General features: G+C 48.1%; 1 protein-coding gene and 1 long non-coding RNA gene across 11 annotated transcripts in view; one reads left to right on the forward strand and one right to left on the reverse strand.

Moving 5' to 3' along the window:
* Positions 1–4,347, reverse strand: part of MRAS (muscle RAS oncogene homolog) — a 67,318-nt gene extending 62,971 nt beyond the window's left edge. For 2 of the 10 annotated variants that reach the window (XM_060405695.1, XM_060405704.1), the window contains exons 1-2: positions 3,848–4,046; positions 3,629–3,720 (exon numbers count right to left, since the gene is read on the reverse strand). The gene's annotated coding sequence lies outside the window, so the exon portion shown is untranslated. Of the gene's footprint in view, positions 1–3,628; positions 3,739–3,840; positions 4,047–4,274 lie in introns of those variants that run through there. The other 8 variants (XM_060405702.1, XM_060405705.1, XM_004003305.5 and 5 more) reach the window with 5 other exon arrangements.
* Positions 4,073–13,261, forward strand: LOC121817295 (uncharacterized). The gene is made up of 2 exons (XR_006057149.2): positions 4,073–4,195; positions 11,665–13,261. It is a non-coding gene; the product is annotated as an uncharacterized LOC121817295 (long non-coding RNA).
* Positions 13,262–14,340: the final 1,079 nt, after the last annotated feature.

Here is a 14,340-nt window from a genome sequence, read left to right on the forward strand (position 1 = left end):
TGGTCTGTGATTCTGTTATCTAAAGGCTGCCTGAATACTGATAATGCTCTTAGTTCTTACCGCCCTTTCTGGTTTCCCAAGAATGTTCTCATCTGTGTATTTCATCTAATCCCCATGACAACACTGAGGGCGAGCTAGAGAAGTCACAGATGGAGCCTGAGCCCCTACAGCGCAGGATGCTCCCAAGGCTCTATGGATAGGGTCACAGAGGGCCCGAATCGGAGCTGAGGACTTCCATCCCCTGCCACCTCCTTCTATTACCACATGCTGAACAGCCAAATCCCTTCCTGTACTCTCCAAAATCTCATTAGGAACACAGCCCACATCCAAATCACGATGTTTATCCATCTAGGTGGCCAGATGCCAGCTCTGTAGATGAAAATGTGCCCCTCTGAGCAAGTCATCTTATAACCAATGGTAACCCACATTGTCATTTGGCCACCTGGCCATCAGCAGTTTCCACTGACTAAAGCTATCAAAAATACTAAAGGAAAGACTTCCCTGGTGGTCCAGTGGCTGAGATTCCACTCTTCCAACGCAGGGGACCCAAGTTCAATCCCTGGTCAGGGAACTAGATCCTACATGCTGCAACTAAGAGTTCATACACCACAACTAAAGATCCTGCATGCCACAGCGAAGACGCAACACAGCCAAATAAATGAATATTTTAAAAAAACATGAAAGGACAATGATAGGGACATTTAAAAGCTAAATACACACTGCTACTTCATGACTCCTACAATGCGGATGACTGCAGAAAGCCGTCTTGGATCATGCCAGCGGGTAACAGACCCTGGGCTCGGTGGTGAGGCTCAGTAGATGGCCAGGGGTGGGGAGTCGGAATACGCAGCACCAGCCTCGTTATGACAGCAAGAATGTTACCTGGAAGACTAGAGATGGGCACCAAGGGATGCACGGCAGACACCAAAGCGTGCAGTGCAGATGTCCCCCTGGCCTTGACAACGTCCTCTGTTGTCTGAACAGGGGATGGCAGCACTTTGTTCTCAGAGTTCCACAAGACAGATCTGCTGGCTGATTGCATGGAATTCCTCTCATGGCTGAGAATTATGCCCGTCCGGCTCTGCTACGACAGCCTGCTGGCCTGGCTGGGAGGTCAGAGCCTCAGAGCAGGTGCTCAGTGAACAGTAGTGAAGCAGGGGATCTAGCCTGGGATCCAGGGCTCATTATCAGAGATCCACAAATCTCCCAAACTGTATGCCTAACTTCATACATCCAAGCAATGTTTCTCTGGGCGTCTCACTGGCATATTAAAGAGGTAGTGGCCCAAGAAGGTAAAAACCATTGCTCTGAACACTCAGCCTTCTTGGCTGCCTGTCCTATGCAAGAACTTGCTGGAAATGGCATTAATATCCCATCCCTGTATAGAGACTTCACCAGAGTTGAGAGCATCTTTGGGAGATCTAAACTCTGCTTAATCCACTACTACTTGGGTTTTGTTATTTGCAATCAGAAGCATCCTTCTTTTCTCCCATCCCCAGACAAAGGTAACTGTAACTTCTAGCTAGTCAGATACCTGCCCCAGGCCTGGAGCCTTTGGAGCTCAATGCACACTTTTTGGATGCTTAAGAACATCCCAACTTTGCACAAGAATGTGTTCCTATATAGTTCACATGCTTGTGTTTTGTGCAAACTACATGATATTCATGAGCAGGTATGTTTCCAAGTGCTTCCAGGGAGGCATACTCCTTATGGGGCATTTCATTGGGAGACAGTGATGACACCAGTTGTGAAATATAAAATGGAGGTCATATTTCCCCAAGAAGTTACTTGATCCAGCAGGCTGGTCAACTTGTGAATCGAGCTGATATTAAACCCAGACACTCCAGGAACTGGTTCAGTCCATCAGAGCCCAGAAGTCTTCCCTGGTTCCACGTGATCACTCAAGCTCAGGAGCCAACCCCAGGGATAATGGACTTGTCTCTCTCTAAGCAACTCAGATCAACCGAAAGTGTGAAATACCTGTGGTTAGAGCTAATAAAAGTTATACCTGTCACAAAGATATCTTAGGCAGGTGAAAACATAAGTGGTGGCAAATACACACAGAGCTGGCAGCCCTGGACAACTGTCACTTGCCTCACCAGTGTTCAGCAGAGGGCCTTGATCGCCCCCCGTCCCGTAAGGAAACGCTGAAGTAGGCGGGTAAGGGGCAGTTTCTGCTAGAGCTCCTGGCTTACACAACACCCACCCCACCCCCATAGAAGCTGGCAGACCCTGTAGCTTCCAAAACTCCAGAGCATCAAAGCTTCAAACCTCCTGACCTAGCAGAGAAAGGACAAACTACACCCTAATCCACAGACAGAGAAGCTAACTAGCTGCTAGGAATGAGAAGAAACTGAGGGTCAAAATCATGACCCAAAACATATTCAGTCCCCTAGTCAGCAGGGAAATGCGATTTATAGGAAATTGGGAGATTTACAAAAATGTTAGCCAGCTCAAGTTTCTTTCCTGGGATGAGAAGCAGGAGCAACTCTTAAGAATTGTCATGGTGAAAATGCTGTGTTTGCTGCAAAGCCCCTGACACGTGTCAGTTATTAATACCAGCAGCTCACCACCCCACACTTGAACCAACCAGTGAAAGGCAACGGAGTCAAAGCCTAACACAGGCTGCACCGGGAGCCATGAAGCCAGGGCAGCCAGACCCTCCCCAGAAGGGCTGGAGAGCTGAGGGTCTACATGGACCCTAGATAGGATCCTGGGCAAGTTACTGACTCTTTCTAGCCCCTGTACCCCATCTTCATGGGGGTAATAAGAAGACCCTTCTGGAGTCTCGTCAAATGATGAGCAAGCATATACACGTCAAGTGCCTGGTCTGTGAAAGCCCTGCTGGCAGCTATTATTACAGTGGAGCTTCGGGGCTTTTTGGTCAGATTTCTTCATCATTCCTGCTGTGCGGAAGGTCACTCTTTTGAGGCTACAGATCTGAGCCTTGTCAGTTACCCTCTCTGGTCAGGTCCAGGACACAGTGTGAGTCTTGGAGGGACAAGAACCATTCTAGTCCAAAGAGGTTTACTAGGAGTAGGGGCTGGGTGGGAAAGGAGGGACAATCCCAGAGCGCAGGGATCAGGGCCCATATGAAGTGGCCCTTGTCTGCCTCTCCAGACTGGCCTCTGGCCCTAGCCAGCACAGACCTCAGGGCCAGCCACAGTCTATCTGGGTGTCCAGTGCCCATGCTCTGCCAGGCATCACCTCCTTTAGGAGGCCTTCCCTGACCCTCCACGCTGTCTGTTCCCACAGCCCCTGTGCTCCCCTGACCCCAGAACCGACACACAGGGCTCACTTTGCACTCCTACCTTCCCCGCGGCACAGGATCTGGCATTGTGCCCCACACGCAGTGGGAGCCCCTGCAGGTTCCATTCAATGAATGAGCCGGGGCCCTGGTGGTGACCAGAGCCCCAAGCCCTGTGGCGCCGCAAAAGACTGTTAATGCAGCAGTCTGCTTTTTATCATTCAGACAAATGTGACAACTCTCTCGACAGATCCCTGCCCTCGTTAACGCCCCTCTAAAAATATAAAGAGCCACCACCAACCCTTCCCCATCCCACTCGAGACCCGCCGCCCACTCCCCGCGGCTTCTCGCCAGAGGAAAAAGGAACCCAAAGGCGGTTACCATGAAAGGGGCTTTTTAGGTGGTGAGCAGGCCCATCTCACTGGGGTCCCGATCGTCGCCGACTTCTCGATCGCACACAGTTACGCTGGAGCCTGAGATGGGGGCAAAAGGCCAGTCCCCAAGCGCCGTCCTCCGGCCCGGCCCGGGGCGGCCACACCTCCCGCCCGGAACAAAGCGCCCGGCCGGTCCCCTCCCTCCCAGCCCGCCCCGACCTCTCACCGCGCACTCCAGCCCAGCTTGGCTCCGGCCTCAGGCCACCTCCTCCATGCCCGCGCCAACCAGAAGACAGCGCCGCGCCCTCCGGGCCCCAAGGCGGCCGGACTGACGGCTTTGGGCCCGCGGCCTCCCGGCCGCTTCGGCCGGTCCCCGCCCCGGCGCCTCCTTAAAGCGACCGCGCAGCCCGCGCGCGCCCCAGCCTAGCGCCTGGCGAGCCGCGCATTCCTTATATTGCAACAGCGCCTGCTAAAAATAGAGCGCCGCCTCCGTAGGCGCTGGGGGGGCCGGGCCCGGCGCTGCGACCCTGCCACCCCCGCGGGCCCCAGACTCCGAGGACGCGCGGCTCACGAGGTTTGTGCCACCTGCGCCGAGCTCCCGGGACCCAGCAGGGCACGCGTACCGGGCCTCCCCCGCGGTCCCGCGCACTTACCCGGGTCCGACCACTGGCGCCCGGGAGGTGGCTTTAAGGTGGACGCCGAGTGGGAATTCGCCCGGGCCTCTTTAAGAGCCTCTGCGCTCCAGCCTTTAAATCTCCGCTCCCGCCCGGCCAACTTCGGAGCCTACAGACGCCTCCCCTGTCCTAGGCGATCCCAGGCCGCCACCTTAACCGCATTCCCTTCGAATCCCGCGCCGTGTTTCTTCCTAGATCCAGTCCCCAGCGTCGCTTCCCGAAGGCCCCCTCGGTGCCGGTTTTTGAGCCTAAAGTTCGTTCAGATGGAGGCGATGCACGGGGACAGGCGACACTCGCGATCCATTTCATTTTTTCAGTTCCGCTGACTCCTCTCCATCGGCATCATGTTCCCCTGATTTTAAAAACTGAGATATAATTCACACACCAAAAAATTCCAGCTTTTAAAGTGGGCAATAGAGTAGTTTTTAATATATTCACAAAGTTGTGCAACCATCACTATTACCTAGTTCCAGATCACTTTCATAACACTACCTCCCCTTTAAAAAAAAAAAAAAAGAAGAAGAAGAAGAAGAAGAAGAAGAAGAAGAAAAGCCATTTACAGTTACTCCCCATTCCCTCCTCCTACTGGCTGCTGGAAACCGCTACTCTACTTTCTGTCTCTATGGATTTGCCTACTCAGGACATTTCAGGAAAGTGGAATCATGCATGCGCTCTTTTGTGACCCAGCTTCCTTCACTTCACAGGATTTTTTCGAGGTTCATCAACGTTGCAACGTGTAGCAATGCTTCATTCCCTTTTGTGATTGAATAGACTGGGCTGTGTGGACACGCTACATTTTATCTTTGACCAGCTGATGGACAGTTAGATGGTTCGTACTTTGAGGCTATTATGAATAAAACTGCTATGAACATTCATGTACAAGTCTTTGTATGAACTTATGTTTTCATTTCTCTTAGGTATATACCTAGGAGTAGAATTGTGGACCATATGCCATGTTTGACATTTGGAGGAACCCCCAAACTGGTTTCCAAAGCAGCTGCTATTTTACATTCGACCAACCGTGTATGAGTGTTCCACATCTTCACATCCTCACCAACAATTGTTATCATCTGTCTTTTTGATTATAGCCATCCTAGTAGTGGCGATGGCGAAGTGGTATCTCACTGTAGTTTTGATTGCCAGTGTCCTTTTAATGTCCCGTTAATGTCGACCATTTTTAAAGTCTTTATTGAATTTGTTACCATATTGCTTCTGTTTTATGTTTTTATTTTATTTTTGTTCTTGAGGCATGTGAGATCTTAGCTCTCCAACCAGGGATCGAACCCACACCATCTGCACTGGAAGGTGAAGTCTTAACCACTGGACCACCAGTGAAGTCTCCTATCAGTATCGTTTTTGAGGATGTTCTTTTTGTAGACAGACCTTAATGATAACTTGGAACCAGCTTTACACATCTGATAAACCCATCTGGAACCCATCCTCTTATTATTTTCAAAGCTTCACCCACCACCCCAGGCCTTTGCTATCCTGAGTCCTTCATGCTGTACTGTGGCACAGGGTTTCAGTTGGTACCCAGGTACCCAAGCCACCATTTATTTGGAAAACTCAGCAGTGGCCACAGGACTGGAAAAGGTCAGTTTTCATTCCAGTCCCAAAGAAAGGCAATGCCAAAGAATGCTCAAACTACTGCACAATTGCACTTATCTCACACACTAGTAAAGTAATGCTCAAAATTCTCCAAGCCAGGCTTCAGCAGTATGTGAACCGTGAACTTCCAGATGTTCAAGCTGGTTTTAGAAAAGGCAGAGGAACCAGAGATCAAATTGCCAACATCCACTGGATCATGGAAAAAGCAAGAGAGTTCCAGAAAAACATATATTTCTGTCTTTGACTGTGTGGATCACAATAAACTGTGGAAAATTCTGAAAGAGATGGGAATACCAGACCACCTGACCTGCCTCTTGAGAAACCTATATGCAAGTCAGGAAGCAACAGTTAGAACTGGCATGGAACAACAGACTGGTTCCAAATCGGAAAAGGAGTACGTCAAGGCTGTATATTGTCACCCTACTTATTTAACTTCTATGCAGAGTACATCATGAGAAACGCTGGGCTGGAAGAAGCACAAGCTGGAATCAAGATTGCTGGGAGAAATATCAATAACCTCAGATATGCAGATGACACCATCCTTATGGCAGAAAGTGAAGAGGAACTAAAAGCTTCTTGATGAAAGTGAAAGAGGAGAGTGAAAATGTTGGCTTAAAGCTCAACATTCAGAAAACTGAGATCATGGCATCTGGTCCCATTACTTCATGGGAAATAGATGGGGAAGTGGAAACAGTGTCAGAATTTATTTTGGGGGGCTCTAGAATCACTGCAGATGGTGACTGCAGCCATGAAATGAAAAGATGCTTACTCCTTGGAAGAAAAGTTATGACCAACCTAGATAGCATATTGAAAAGCAGAGACATTACTTTGCCAACAAAGTTCCGTCTAGTCAAGGCTATGGTTTTTCCAGTAGTCATGTATGGATGTGAGAGTTGGACTATAAAGAAAGCTGAGCGCTGAAGAACTGATGCTTTTGAACTGTGGTATTGGAGAAGACTCTTGAGAGTCCCTTGGACTGCAAGGAGATCCAACCAGTCCATTCTGAAGGAGATCAGCCCTAGGGTTTCTTTGGAGGGAATGATGCTGAAGCTGAAACTCCAGTACTTTGGCCACCTCATGCGAAGAGCTGACTCATTGGAAAAGACTCTGATGCTGGGAGGGTTTGGGAGCTGGAGGAGAAGGGGACGACAGAGGATGAGATGGCTGGATGACATCACTGACTCAATGGACGTGAGTCTGAGTGAACTCTGGGAGTTGGTGATGGACAGGGAGGCATGGCGTGCTGCGATTCATGGGATTGCAAAGAGTTGGACATGACTGAGTGACTGAACTGAACTGAACTGATTGTGTCCCCTGCACCCACCCCCACCTGCTGTCCTGAAGGCTCTGTGGATTCCCCGAGTCCCCATGGTAGTGGGGGAGGGTTTGAATGCCATCAAGACTATTGCATCTTGGGAGGGAATGAAAGACCCAGTTGAGGAGGGGCCTTGAGGGACAGCTGTTCATCTTGACAGTCTAGTCTTGCCCTGGGACCTGCCTCTTCCCCTGCCCCTTCCATTTACCACAGGCCTTGGTGACCTGGGTTCAATCCCTGGGTTGGGAAGATCCCCTGGAGAAGGAAATGGCAACCCACTCCAGTATTCTTGCCTGGAGAATCCCATGGACAGAGAAGCCTGGTCGGCTACAGTCCATGGAGTCGCAAAGTGTTGGACAAAACTGAGCGACTTCACTTCACTTCACTCCACTTTTGGAGGAGAAGGCAGGGGTCTGTGTGTCCTGGTTTGCAAAGGAGTCAAAGGTTTGTCTTTTAAAAAAATTTTTATATTTAAATATTTATTTTATTTATATTTTTTTATTTGGTTGCATGAGGTCTTAGTCACAGCATGTGGGATCTTTGATCTTTGTTGAGGCAGGTGAACTCTTAGTTGCAGCATGTGGGATCTAGTTCCCTGACCAGGAATCAAAACCGGGTCCCCTGCGATGGGAATGTGGAGTCTTAGCCACTGGACCACCAGGAAAGTCCCTCAAAGGTTTGTCTTTATACCACTTTCATACACAAATCTTTAATAACCTGTTTCCCTTTAAAATGGAACGTAACCAGTTAGTACTAACACACAAGTACCTGGATTTCTCTAAGGGTGAGATTAGACACTACAGGTTGACACTGGAGTCCCACTACAGGGCACTTGTCCCACTTGGGCTGCCTCCTCTGCTTTTTGAGCCTGGAAATAAAGCAAACAGCTGCTAGCAAATAGGAACTTTAAAGAACAAGGTCACTGAGCAGCAAAGTGAGGCCTGGGGTTGATGGTTCATTCATTCAGTAAATACTGTCAGTATACCTACTATGTGGGTTTCCCTGGTGGCTCAGACAGGTCTCCTGCAATGTGGGAGACCTGGGTTTGATCCCTGGCTTGGGAAGATCCCCTGGAGGAGGGCATGGCAATCCACTTCAATATTCTTGCCTAGAGAATCCCTATGGACAGAGAGCCCTACAGGCTACAGTCCATGGGGTCACAAAGAGTCAGACACGACTGAGCGACTAATCGCTGCATAGCATAGCACCTACTATGTGCCGGTGCAATGCATAATCCTACCTCCAAGTGCCAGCAGAGCTGGAAATGGTGTGGAGTTGAGAGGCATGGGGGCTGATGGAGCCCAGAGGAGGAGTAAGCACCATGGGCAGATTTTCTGTGAGAGGTGATGATGAAACCCGGGCTTGATGGACAAAGACCAATCAGCTAGGCTGAGAAGGGAGGGAGAAAATCTTATAGACTGAGGTATGGCTGAGTTGAAGTCTTTGCCTCAACTCCAGCAGAACCCTATGGCCAATCAAGTATGGTTGGGGCATGATAGAAGGCTAGGCTCATGGCCAAGAACCCAGGCAGGGTTAAAGCCCACGTTTCAGGCACTGAGGTCTAAGGCCAGCCATGGGGCCAGGAGATAGTTCCTGAAATAGGACAGAGATCAGAGCTGTGACCCAGAGTAGAACTTCCCTGCTCAGTGACAAGAGCAAACATGCCTGATGGGCCGCAGTGCATCCCGTGTTTGCCTCTGCCTGAGCCTTGCTGAGCGCCAGGCCTCACAGCAGACCCACACTGGTGTCTTGGGGTTCAGGAAGCAAACCTGGAGGAGGAGGGCTTCAGATTTCAGGACCTGGAGCCAGCCAAGTAAGTCACTGTGGCACAACCTTCCTCCAGAACTCTGCCCACAGCAGCCCCTGGGGGTTCTGGCAGCACTGGGCTCTGGAGCACACAGCATGCCTCACACGGGCACAGAGATGACTTGCATGCCTCGCAGGGCCTGGGGCAGAAGGTCTTACCTGCCCTGCTTTAGACATAAGAAGACCACAAGCCCAATCCCTCCCGGTCAGTGGACTGAGCATCAGGGCCTTCTGCCCACAGAGCCTCCACTCTTTCTCTGGTGTCTGGTGGCCTTGGTGGCAGGTCAGTTGGTCAGGTGTGTGTGTGTGTGTGTGTATGTGTGTGCATGTGTTTGGAAAGCAGGGCAGAGGTGAAGAAAACACTAGCACTCATCCCAGCCCTAGTCCCCTCAGGTCTATGGCCCAAATTAATCTCTTGCTGATCCTGGAGCGCCAATCATGGCTTAGTAGAAGAGCTTCACTGCACCCCCAAGCCTGTTCTTCCCCTTAGCTGACCTTTCTTCTCTGCCAAGTACAAGGCCTTTCTTCCCCTGGGCCGCCCGTGATCTGGCGCCAAGAGCTGCACAGAGTCTTCTCTCAGGGTTGCCATGGTCTTTCCCAAGCCAGGTTCAGCCATCTCTCATCTTTAGCTCTCTCTGCTACCTGCTCTACACCTGCCACACCTGCCTCAGCCCCATTTGGGGAGGCCTCCCAAGATTTTCTTCTTTGATGCCCATGCTTACTGATGCTTGCTGTCCATCCTTTGCATGGACTCCGTCTTGCTTTCTGGGGCCAGAAGAGCAGCTTGCGATCAGTCAACTTCCCACTCAAGGCCAAACTTCTCCCCAAAGTTGTCCACACTCAACTGACATTTGTTTCTGATCATTTATTTTTCTTCCCTTGGTGCTTCCTCTACTTAAAGTCCAGCGATTTTGAAACATTTCGGCCTGCAACCCATAGAAACAAAGAGGTTTGACACTGCAACCCAGAACAGACACAAACACGTGAAACAAGAATTTTGCGAAACAGTGCTTACTATTACTGTGTGCCAGGCACTCTGATCTATTCCATCCTGTTTGGTGAGAAAATGCTAGTGAGAGCTACTGAACTGATTTATGCTCCACAAATGGGTTGTGACCTACGGTTTGAAAATCACTGACCCACGTTTAGACTCCTGGAGCCTCAGAGTAGTAACATGATAAAAGTTAGTCAAAAAAGAAAATTCTACACCAAGATTTTGAAACACATGCTGGGGACAATAATCTGAGAAAGGTTCTGAGTTTCTGCTTTGGAAGCACAGGGTCCCAACCACTGGATCACCAGGGAAGTCCAACACACAAATTGTAGAATGGCACAGGGCAGAAAGAGAGCTAGCTAGCTCTCCGGCCTCTACTTGTAAGAGTGATAACCCCATGCAGGAAGGCATCACCCTCAGGTGATTTCCTCTTCTAGGTGGGATGTGTAGGTTGTGGCAGGCCAGTTCTCCAGCAACAAAATGAGATGAGGCTCTCCAGCAGTGCCCTCTCCCCTCTCCAAGGACATTTGCTAACTGGGGATACCAGCTGATGATCACTCTTTGCCCAGAAGGAAGACTTCTAATGGAATAAAGAGAAAGTTTTTAGGGGCTACATGGTATTAGAATGACAAACTGGAAACAGGGGGCCTTAAAAACATGACCAATTTTCTCCACATGACATTGGCTGAGTTCCGGGCCTGACAATGCATTTAAAAGACTGAAATCTTCCAAAGTACCACAGTGCTTAGAAAATAAAACTTTCCCAAGAAGGAACGGCCCGCCTCAAAACCAATCCCAGTGCCTGCCTCCTCCTGAGATTTGCCAGATTTTGAAACTCCATGGGGACAGCGTCCAGACAGCTGGGTTGGAATTTTTTTTTTTTCCTTAAGAGAATGTCTTTTTTGAAAAATGTATTTATTTATTTGTTTGGCTGCGTCAGGTCTTAGCTGTGGCACGAGGGATCTTTTGCCTGGGTGCACAGGCTCTGTGGTTGTGACACAGGCTTAGTTGCCCCAAAGCATGTGGGATCCCAGTTACCCAACCAGGAATCAAACCCACACCTCCCGCACTGCAAGACAGATGCTTAACCACAGGACCACCTGAGAAGTCCCAGGGTTGGGGACTTCTGAAGGGCAGAGCTGACTCTTTACAGCTTTCCATCTTAGGAGACAGATCTTCAAGGCCCTCAATCAAAAACCACACATGAGAAGTAGGGGTAAACCAGAGATAGGGTGAGTCTTGCAAAACCTAAAACCCAGTCGCAACCTAGCTCGATCCTTCCATGGATTGAGATGATCACGCCTAAACCTCACCTGCTTAAGAGAGGAAAGAGGGTACACTCTGTGGGGCCAATGACCTAATCTGGGGTCTCTCTACCTCTTACATACAATAAGAGTCTGTGTATAGGAAAACTGGGGGCTTCCCCAGTGGCTCAATTGGGAAAAAAAAAGAATCTGCCTGCAATGCTGGAGACCCAGGTTCAATCCCTGGTAGGGAAGATCTCCTGGAGAAGGAAATGGCAACCCACTCCAGTATTCTTGCCCAGAAAATTCCATGGACAGAGGAGCTGGGCAGGCTACAATCTGTGGGATTGCAAAGAGCTGGACATGACTGAGTGATTAACTTTCACTTTTTTTTTTCCATAGGAAAACATAACTAGTCCTGTGAAGAGGCATGAATATATAATTGATAAACAACAGAAAAAAAGATGGACAAAAGACACACAAATCATTCAAATATTGGAGTCAGTAGCCAGAACTTTATAATAATGAATGGAAGAGCTGGAACTCTCATGCATTGCTGGTGGAAGTGTAAAATCCATGTATCTGCCCAGAGCACACTAAGGATACAGAAACTACACAGTACTTTGGACAGGAAATTTTACTGTGAAGAATTATTCAGGGGCTTCCTTGGTGGCTCAGCAGTGAAGAATCTGCCTGCCAATGCAGGAGACACAGGTTTGATCCCTGGTGGGGGAAGATCCCACATGCTGCAGTGCAGCTAAGCCCCTGCACCACAACTTTTGAGCCTGTGCCCTAGAGCCCAGGAGCTGCAGCTACTGAGGGCACGTGCTACATCTACTGATGCCTGTGTGCCTGAGCCTGTGTTCCGCAATAAGATAAGCCACTGCAATGAGAAGGCCATGAAGTGCAACTAGAGAGAGAGTAGCTCCCACTCTCCACATCTAGAGAAAAGCCTTCACAGCAACGAAGACCCAGCCCCCAAAATAAATAATGCATTTTAATGTAAACAATTATTAAGCATTGGAGGAGACTGTCTACTAAGGAGAAAAGATAACCCTAAAGAATATAGTTATAGCAGATGTCAGGAGTAGACTCTAGGGCTGAGGCAGAGAACCCAAAGGGGGAACAAATGTGTATGAGTCCCAGTCCTCACCTTCTACCACAGGGCTGAGAATCTCCACTGTTGGAGACTATGTAGCCATGGCCCATGGGATGACTAAGAACGGCCCATCTCAAACACAAGGCAGGCCCTTTGCTGAAGGTCCATGCAAATGGAATTTACTGGAAAGCATTTTCCTCTTGGTGCTGAGAGAAGTCATCCATGGAAGGGAGTCACACTGTGGAAACTGCTGGAAAATTTCCCACAGGAATAATACATTGGAAGGTCAACCTCTGGGGGCTTGAAGGAAGCTGCACATGGAGATATGCTTTGTGTTTCTGACTGCCACACGCTGCAGGAACCTGTCAAGGAAGACATCAGAACCAGAAGAGAAGCCTCTTTCCCCTATGGTGGCTACCATTGGTCCCTACTGACAAACCTTGACACTGTACTGGATGGCAAAGGAGAAATGCTGGCAGGACCCAGCTCCGTCAGGACAGGGCAGGTAACTGAGAATGGACCTGGAGGTAATAAATTGATAACTGACAAAACTGGCTTTGCAAAACTATTTAGTAGACTCTACTAAAACTAAACATACAGCTACCTTTGGACTCAAATTTTTTATTAATACTCCTACGTATTTATCTAAAGACAAATTAGTATATTCACCAAAAGACACATTTAAGAATATTTATAGCAGTTTTAGTCATAATAGCCCCCAAACTGGAGACAATCCGAATGTTTATTAACTACAGGATGAATAAATAAATCATAGTTTATTCGTATAATGGAATATTCTACTGCAGTAACTAAGAATAATACACAAACAGAAATGAACCTCACAGACATTATATTAAGTGAAAGAAGTCAGATGCAAAAGATAAAATATACTAAGTCCAGTAAAAAGTAAAACTAATTGATGGTGATTGGAATCAGAATAGTGGTTTTCTCTTGGGGGAGAGGAATGAGAACTGCATGGGTGGGAAAGAGATGCTGGAAATGTTATGTATCTCGATCTGGGTGGTGGTTGCAAGGATAGACACTAACGTGAAAGTTCAACAAGCTGAGCATGAATGATTAGTACACTTTTCACCAACTCTGGGAGACAGTGAAGGTTAGAGGGGCCTTGTGTGCTTCAGTCCACGAGGGATCTGAAGAGTCAGGCGCAACTTAGTGACTAAACAATAAGAACACTTTTCACATTTCACTGTATGTGTGTTACACAGTCATCCCCCAGTATACACAGGGGATTGGTTCTAGGACTTGGTATAGATACCCAAATCCATGGATAATCCAAGCTCCATCGTCGGCCCTCCAATATCTGTTGGTTTCACATCCGTGGATTTAACGAACTTCTGGGTATGTGTTAAGTATGAAATTCACAGTAGGTTGAACCCACAGCAACCAAGGGCCAACTGTATATTTATTGAAAATAATTCATGTATAAGTAGACCAGTATTGTTCAAATCCATGCTTTTCAAGCGTAAACTATACTTTAAAAACTCATAATATCTCCACTTAGATTAATATATTGAGTAATGTAGAGGAAAAGGTATTAATAAAATAGATGGATAAAAATGCCACCAGATAAGTGGAATCTACCAAAAAAAAAAAATCCAAAGCAATAAAAATCAAATGAGCTCTCTAGAACTTAAAAAGTATGAGAACTGAAACCAAGAAGTTATTGGATAAGTTTAATAGCAGATTGAACACTGTTGAGCACAAAATGAATGAACTTGAAGACAAGTCAAAAGAATACACTGAAGCTAAAGCACAGGGTGGGAAATGGAGAGAAAAAGAGAAACTAGCATGAGAAAGATATGTGGGGCATATTCACATGTCTAACATTCCTATCACCCAAGTTTCCAGAATGAGAAGACAGAGAGAAAATGGAACAGAAGCAATATGGGTTTCCCCCACTATCCGAAAGTAGAGCAAATCTTTCATAAGCTGAAATGGTATAAAATGAAATATCAGTT

This window comes from Ovis aries, chromosome 1 (assembly GCF_016772045.2).
Source record: "Ovis aries strain OAR_USU_Benz2616 breed Rambouillet chromosome 1, ARS-UI_Ramb_v3.0, whole genome shotgun sequence".
In the NCBI taxonomy this organism is placed as follows: Eukaryota; Metazoa; Chordata; class Mammalia; order Artiodactyla; family Bovidae; genus Ovis; species Ovis aries.